Genomic DNA, 8,225 nt, shown 5'->3' on the forward strand with positions numbered 1-8,225 from the left:
TATATCAGCACTATAACCTCATACACCAGCATATAAACACAATCAGCTGCTATAACTCTCTATATACATGCTGGAAATCATAAAAAGTTCATTCAAGAATCAATCTTTGATTCGTTTTTGATATCGAAATGTAAATACATTGAATAACGTAAACATAACATCAATTCCTGATATCTATCAAATTTAAATCTTCAAAACTTGCCAAAGTAATTCAAAACTTACATCAAATCGAATTCCTTGTCGCAAGGATTCCAGAACACTTTTTGGAATTGAAATCGGATAACCAGATCAAAAGATACGGCGATTTGAAAAATCGAAATCTAAAACAAACGAGAAGGGTTCTCGAATCTGCTTTCATTTTATGATATTTTCATGTAAATACACGTAACATGCTGATAAATCTTCAAAATCAGATATGTATTACATAAATTGCAATTTAATCCCTCAAGTCTTCATTAATTGCAATTCAGTCCTCGGCCTTCGTTTTAATTCAATTTCAATCCTAAATAATTTAAGAATATTAGAATTTAAATCGAAACTCTAAATATTCCCAAATTAAATATACTCGAATTAAAATTAAATAAATTCATATTAATTCAATTAATCCCGACCTTTTGCACATTAGTCCTCGAAACTTCGATATTTGCAAATCAGTCCCTGATCGGGTTGTATCTTCAAAATTAATCTTCTTTAATTCCCGAAACATGGAATTTAATCTTAAATTCCATAAATATTCAAATCGAATATTTATTCTTTTAATTTAAGAATTCTCGGAATTTAATTCTCAAAATCCGTAAATTCTCAAATTAAATATTTTCGGCTCGAAAATTAAATCTATCATTTCCATAACTTCTCAAATCAATATTAGCCCATAACATGGAATTTAATTCTCAAATCCCATAATTAATAATTTAATATTTCTGGGCCTTACAATTCCTCCCCTCTAAGGAATGATTTCGTCATCGAAATCGCATTCAATCGAACTATTCAATCTGATAGACTGAATGATTATCTGAAGTAATTCTCACTTCAATCATCCAACTCCGATCTTCGTATCTCATCTCTTCATTTCTTATCATACTATTTCTTCAAATCTGCTTCTATTTTCTTGTACTTTAATTAACCGATAAGAATCCTTTCTGAGTGGTTTCTTTCCTCAATCAAGGATCTGTCGAATAATCGACTTAACTCAGAATCTTTTCAATATCTATCTCACCGGATTAAAGCACGTAGGAAGAATCGACTGATACTTCCTTCACATAGATACGTGGAACAAATCAGATCCATCATATCAAGCTGAAAAGAATAAATCGTTCAATCAAATCATCAATTCTATCTGACATCTCAGTCAGTAAAATTCAGCTTCAGTGACGACTTGTTTCTTTCTCCATATTATTCCATGCTCTGCATAGAACATATATCAAATCTACAGTGTCATTCTGTTCATCGCTTCAAAATCAGTATTCTCATTCATATTCCGAATCTGTAACACAACTCTGCTCTTTCTCAATTCTGAATTGAATAATGTTTCAAGAATAACTCTTTCGCTTAACGAATCAGTTCCAGCTTCAAAAGTTATATCTATCATTCAATTACTAATTCTGTTTCTTCTTCTCTATTTTCATTTCGTACAGATTCATCTTCAACATCTTTGTGTGTCTCAAATCAAATCTGATCTGATATTGACAAATCATGTCTGATCTGATGTCATATACTTAGGTAGTATCATTTCAACACAAAGGAATCGGATTTCTTTTCATCATATCATCATAGAATTATCTCAAAATCGACTCAATAGCTGTTACAAGAATTATAATCATCAAGTGGCAACACATCAATTCAATTAATACCGAATCAGGTACTAAAGTTCTGAGAATATTCTCAACATCTGGAAAATCAACTCAGATAATCCATCAATCGAAGAATGGTATAATGCAATCACATATAACCAACTCTCAGAACATCAATCAATCAATCGATGCCACATTATGTCGAATAAATCTAAAGTCTTAATCCTGACAATAGATTTTAATCATTCCTGTAATTTCATCATATCTCTATCTTTTCCACAGCTATCTAGTCATATCTGTATCATATCTTATACAACGTATTCTAAAATTCTGATTAGTCTATTTGGACTATCTATTAATCAGAGTATAATATGTTGTATTCACAGATTTCAAAGTATTCAGAGCTGCTGAGAATCAGTATCATGTCAGGTAAAGTTCATTCTCGAAATTCGATTCATCTTCTCTGACTATTCTTCAATTCAAGATTAACATTTTGTACTTTCACATCCAAAAAATACTCAGAGCCTTCTGTTCATCTGTATTACAATTCACTAGTAAACCTAATGTCTCAATTTAAAACAATAATTCTTGGCTTACTGTGACATCTCGCACAATTCTGATCACGGATCAGTGATTTATTCGTACAGACAAATCATCTTATTCGGTAACTTCAATCAATCTGATCATAACTACCACCTGTTTACCTCATCTATACATCTTCATCATGGTAGTTTCGCAAAATATTCTTTCAAATCATAATCTCGTAACAATTCTGGAGTTTCTAAACTGTCACTGAACTAATCTAGTCAATGATTTTCAACTTCATAAGAAACTCTCTATATGTTTAACTTCGAAAACGTACTAATTCTGTTACATCTGTTTGCTTTATCTTCTGATAAAACAATTATTGAACGAATATTGAAGTCATTGTTGTGCAATTCTTCAAATTCTGATATTTCTTTTCAGAAATATCAAGCACAATCAGATAATCAATCATAATAGAATTCATTCATTCTGATCTGAGGCTTCAATTCATATCTCAATCTGGCATTCTTTACTGAATTCTCATCGTTTCAATTTACTTTCTGTGTTTCTTTCATCTTCTTGAACAATTCTGGCTTACTTTCAATCAAAAATCATTCTGATTGGTGATATATTCGTCTGAATATTCAAACCAGAATACACAGAAATCTGGAATCAATTCATCGGATGCCTATTCCATTCCTCATTTCTATCTCCAAATACCGACAATTCATATCATCTAACCCAAAATTATGGATCATATTCAAATTATTCTATCAGTTACGAGCCAACAATCTTAAAATACGCTGAAATATCGTCAAAGGATCAATAATTCTCAAAATCAAAAGAAATAAATCAAGATTGAGAAAATCCCTCAATCAAGGTCATCCAAAATCAAATCTTTTGGATAACAAACTCTGCAAAGTGAAAACAACTCACTTGCATCACATAACTCAGAATGAGTGAATCAACACAGGCTCTAAACGAAAGCAATGTGCCATGAGAGCCAATCAATATTCAATCATTTCAAGAATCATATTTCCAATTGATGTAATCGATTCAGCATAATCAAAGAAAAGACTCAACTGTAACTGATTTTCATATCATCGTCTATCTTATAAACCTCAAAAGCAGTATTCAATTCATCAATTCATCAAGTCTCTATAAAATTCCAATTCACAACTTAAACGAAAGTCGAAATCTTACTGGAATATATCTGTCATCTCTATTCATCGGCATATCTATCAATGCTGATTTAGATCTTGAACATATCTAGTGCATCGAATATACTGATTTCGGAATATTTCTGTAATCCAACATCATATATCAAACCGAAATCACAGAATCTTAATTCTAAATCCCATATCATATCATCTTATCCATATGCACATTATGTTCTGGCTGATCTAATTCAATCGCTTCTTATAATCAATTTTCTAACAATCTGTAATAGGTTATTGCATCATCATCTATCATGCAACCTAACAGATATCTCAAATACGAACACAATCATATTCAGTTTCAGTTCTTTGAAAAAAACCATGTTCAGTCTCATTTCATCAATTCAGTAGTTCCATTCTTCAGTTCAATTCACAAAGTCTCTTTTCTGATACAGAGGTAAGATATAACACAGCTTCCAGCTATCATATATCTATTGCACCAATAACATAAATAGGTTAAAACAAAATAAATCTGTTACCTGCAATTTCATTCTCAGGTGCAATTTCATTCTGATCCTCTGTATACTTCTGGAACCATTCTTCATTCAAATCATCTCAGAATCTGATTTACTTAGGACATCGCCTAATACATCTAACTGAACTGTTTTTACACTGATCGTTAGGATATCTCCTCCCACAATAAGTGTAATAATCATTAGCATACTCTGCATTCAGAACCAGAATAATCTGTCTCAGTTCGCTATAATTAAAGAACTACTTCTAGATCGTTCATCTCATATCTGCTCTAAAATAGAAATTGTAGCTAAAGTTGTGATTATCTCACATACTATAGCATGTCTACAATTTCATTCTTTCTGCCTCATCATTCAAATTCAGTTCTCTTAGCCGTATTTATGTCTTTCATAAAATGTTTCAGTCGTCCACATTTATTTAGACATAATCCCCGAATCCAAGCCACCACTAACAATTCAAAGTTGAGCTTCATCATCATCAACAATTCAAAGAATTGTAGTAAACTTGAAAATCAATTAAGGCATTCTCCAAGATTCAAAATATTCAAAATATTCGACTTCTAATGGGTATATCTTTCTTTCTAATCATTTCTATCTGTTGTAACAAAGAATCGTGAATCAAAATCTGTTCTGAGCACTTACCAACAAATAAATATACCTCAAGTCTGTCAGAATTTCTGCATCAAAATCTATCAGCTGGTTGCTAGGTCTTGAAGTTGATAAACAGTCAACCTGATACGTCATTCATCGGTATCTTTCAGGTATCTGAACGACTGATCAAGTTCTTCAAGACAACTTCTACCTGCAATATCATCTATTCATTTGCTGATATTCTGTTCTGTTCAATCAGAGATACTTCTTTCAGCTGAGCAATACTATTCTGTTCAGTCTGAACATACCATTTTGTTTAGTCTGGGGTGCTTACATCACCCAAAGAACACTGTTCTCTTCGATTCTGGGTGTTTACATCACCCGGGGAAAATTTTATAACAAAATCAGTAAGAAATTCAAAAATTTACAAATCAGTAAATCAAGCAGTTGAATTTCAACGATAGATCACGTTCACATGAAATTTATCAAATCATCGAATCATCAAATCGAGTAATGCATAATCATGCAATAATATAAATTCATGTGACTCAATCTACCCCGCTCAGTTTCTATCTCAGTCCAAGAAACTTATGCTCTGATACCACCTTTTGTGGGGACCTCGGGTTGCTAATCTTGTCTTAGGGCAACTAATAATTAATTAAACAATTAATCAAACAAATAAAGAATAATAAATCAAGAGCAGAAATTTTTTATTTTTTATTTTAAAATCGGAGCCTCGCTCGATCGGGCAAAATCAGCCGATCGAGCGAGCAAGAAAATCATGCTCTCGGGTCTGAACACAATTTGGCCTCGCTCGATCGGTCAAATCCTACCGATCGAGCGAGCCCAAAATGCTCGATTCTCTATTTTAAAATTTAAGTGCCTCGCTCGATCGATAGAGTTCACCCGATCGAGCGGGCTCCTCTGCTTCAGAAATCTGCATAATCACTTTTGCTGTCAAACATTGGTACAAAGTATGAATCATCATCAAAATCAATTCCAAGCATGTTATCAAATCCAAAAACATGCACATACACTTGTAACCAGCCTCAAGTATTAATTCATGCATTTTGTACATCAAACTAGTAGCTCATAAAGGTAAATAAAAACCAACTATACAACCTTTCAAAAGTTAATTCAAATTCTAAACTTCTTCGAACTAGTTTGATGTATTCTATAGCATAGTTTCAACTTAAAACCCGAGTCCTCGCGTGCTAAATCTCGCTCCCAAGCTGTCAATGTCATCTCAGACCAGCTCTTGCCCCATCTGTTGCAATGCATACATACAAAACAAAGAAACAGCCAGATAAACTTCGGTGAGAAATCATCTCTTCTTAATATATTACTTAAATAAAAATTATATAATACATTATTCAATATAATAATTTAGCCATAAAATAAAACTAAAGCCTATTAAAATATAAGAACCTGGCCCAGAAACATGTTGAAGAAAAGAAAATTGTAGTGGAGAAGGCTGAAGCCAAGACGAATGTTCTAGAAAGCAGGTGGCTAGGGAAGTAAAGGAAACGAATGAGGCCTGGGAGGCCAAGGAACGGGATGCTACAAAAAGAGCTGTGCAAAATACAGTGGCTGAGGCCCCCAACCTTTTCTTGAAGAGATGGGGCCGGGTCCGAGGAATCCATAGATCACGTCTCTTTGCACTACTGAAAAATAAAATTTGAGGTAGACCTGAACCTCGTTCTTCTCAAAGATACTAGGGGGACCATGCTTTTCCTCATCCAAGCATCGAGGCAACCTTCTAAAGGATAGATCTTAATCCTCAAGTACGGATAGATTATTATTTTCTTATCTCAAAAAGCTACGGTTTATAAAATTCTTATGAAAAGGAAGATTGGGAGGAGATTGACGGCGGTAATGGAGTAAATGCAGGTCGGCTCATTATTGAACTATTATTGAAATTTTTATAATCAGATCAATTATATTATTTTTTTAAAAAAATTACCATTATATTTTAAATTTTTGAAAAACCATCATATTTAAATTTTTGAAAAATTACCGTTATTTCTATCTTATCTTGTTGGTGCTAATACTATTGCGGATAGACATATTTCTCTTCTTTCAAGAAAATTACGGAAAAGTGGATCCTAAGTGTGCGTAGAAAGTTAAAGAGTTGTATGAATCACTAAAACTAAAGTTTTCCCGTTGTTTATCTATAATAATTTTTCTCAATGGCTAAAACATTAAATAAACATATTACCAGTACCAAGAGAGTTGATATGATGTACTAGCATGTTTATTAATATTTTATCACAATATTTGATTTGTGTTTGTAGGATGTGCATCTCGAATACGAGAGTAAGAGTTACAAGAAGATAACCAAATCCATTGATGTGCATCGTAGCAAGGAAGTGCAGGCAGAGAAAGTTTGTATTTTGATCAATCTTAACTACCAATCAAGTACTCAAGTAGATGCACTTGCCTCTCAGGAAAAAAAATACTGTAAGTTTGTATTTTGAATCAATCTGTACTAATGTTTCAAATTGTGTTTCCCAATTATTCAAATAAATATTATAAAGAAATATTTCCAGTTTTGGACACAATATATATTTTTGTTTCGTAAATACTATTTCTTTTTTATATATTTTTTCAAAGCTCTTTTTCTTTCCTTTATATTTCCCTTTCAAAATGTGTGTAATTTTGTCATGTGGCCCTATTTTGAATGAAACTTCTCACTTTTTTGTTCTCCTTTCAGGTGAATGAGAACAAATTAGGTACAAATGGAAATTTAAATGAACGAGCGCGTCTTCCAAAATGATAGCAAAGAAAAAGAAAACTGCATGTCCAAGTTAGTTCAATAGGTAAATATTTGGCCTGTGATCAGTTGTTAAAAGACTCAACAGATGATCTACATAGTATTAAAAATTTGGGTCGTTATTTAGCGATAATCCCTTGGTTTAGTCAAATATATGTTCATTGCTGGTAAATTATATTTGTTAGATAAAGAGAAGAATAGAAGAACGTACGTCGAATCTCAAAACATAGCCAACATTTCCGCTGATGCAATTAGCCTAGTATTTGGCAAGGAACCTCGAGGTAGTGCGTGCTCTACGTAGATGAGCTTTGGAATTAACCATCAAATTTGGAGCTTTTGTGCAACAAAATGGAACTATTTCTAGTTTGTGAGAGATTTCGTCAATTATTTTTGGTGTTGAGACCTTTCGCGTTGGTATTATGAAAAGATATTTATTAACTGTGTCTAGAATAGACTTAAACATGCACTAAATTTGTTGTAAAGAATTTATTTACGGTTTTCATGAATGAAATTAAAATTTTTTGTTTAGTTCATTTTAATTTCTCTATTTAGTTGGTTGAATTTTTTCTTAAATTGGAATCATGGAAGACGAGAAAGATCTTGGTGTTATTAATAATGTACAAGAAAGATCTTGGTGTTATTAATAATGTTTTCGCAGCGTGCATATGTTTGCCGTCAATAATGTTTTCGCAGCATGCTTTGCGCGCCGTTAATGTCTATTTCCGCGGCGTTCTTCGCTTGCTGCCGATGTCCTTTTCCGCGTCGTGCATTGCGCGCTGCCGATTCCATTTTTCGCGGTGTGCATTGCATTCTGTTGATAGTCCAGTAGTTTCAACAGCTTGTAGTTATGCAGCAT

General features: G+C 32.8%; 1 long non-coding RNA gene across 1 annotated transcript; it reads left to right on the plus strand.

Annotated features, from left to right (window-relative positions):
• The first annotated feature begins 6,746 nt into the window (after nucleotides 1–6,746).
• Nucleotides 6,747–7,851, plus strand: LOC140892822 (uncharacterized). The gene is made up of 3 exons (XR_012153022.1): nucleotides 6,747–7,056; nucleotides 7,310–7,415; nucleotides 7,555–7,851. It is a non-coding gene; the product is annotated as an uncharacterized lncRNA (long non-coding RNA).
• Nucleotides 7,852–8,225: the final 374 nt, after the last annotated feature.

Source organism: Henckelia pumila, chromosome 1 (genome assembly GCF_033568475.1).
Source record: "Henckelia pumila isolate YLH828 chromosome 1, ASM3356847v2, whole genome shotgun sequence".
NCBI lineage: Eukaryota > Viridiplantae > Streptophyta > Magnoliopsida > Lamiales > Gesneriaceae > Henckelia > Henckelia pumila.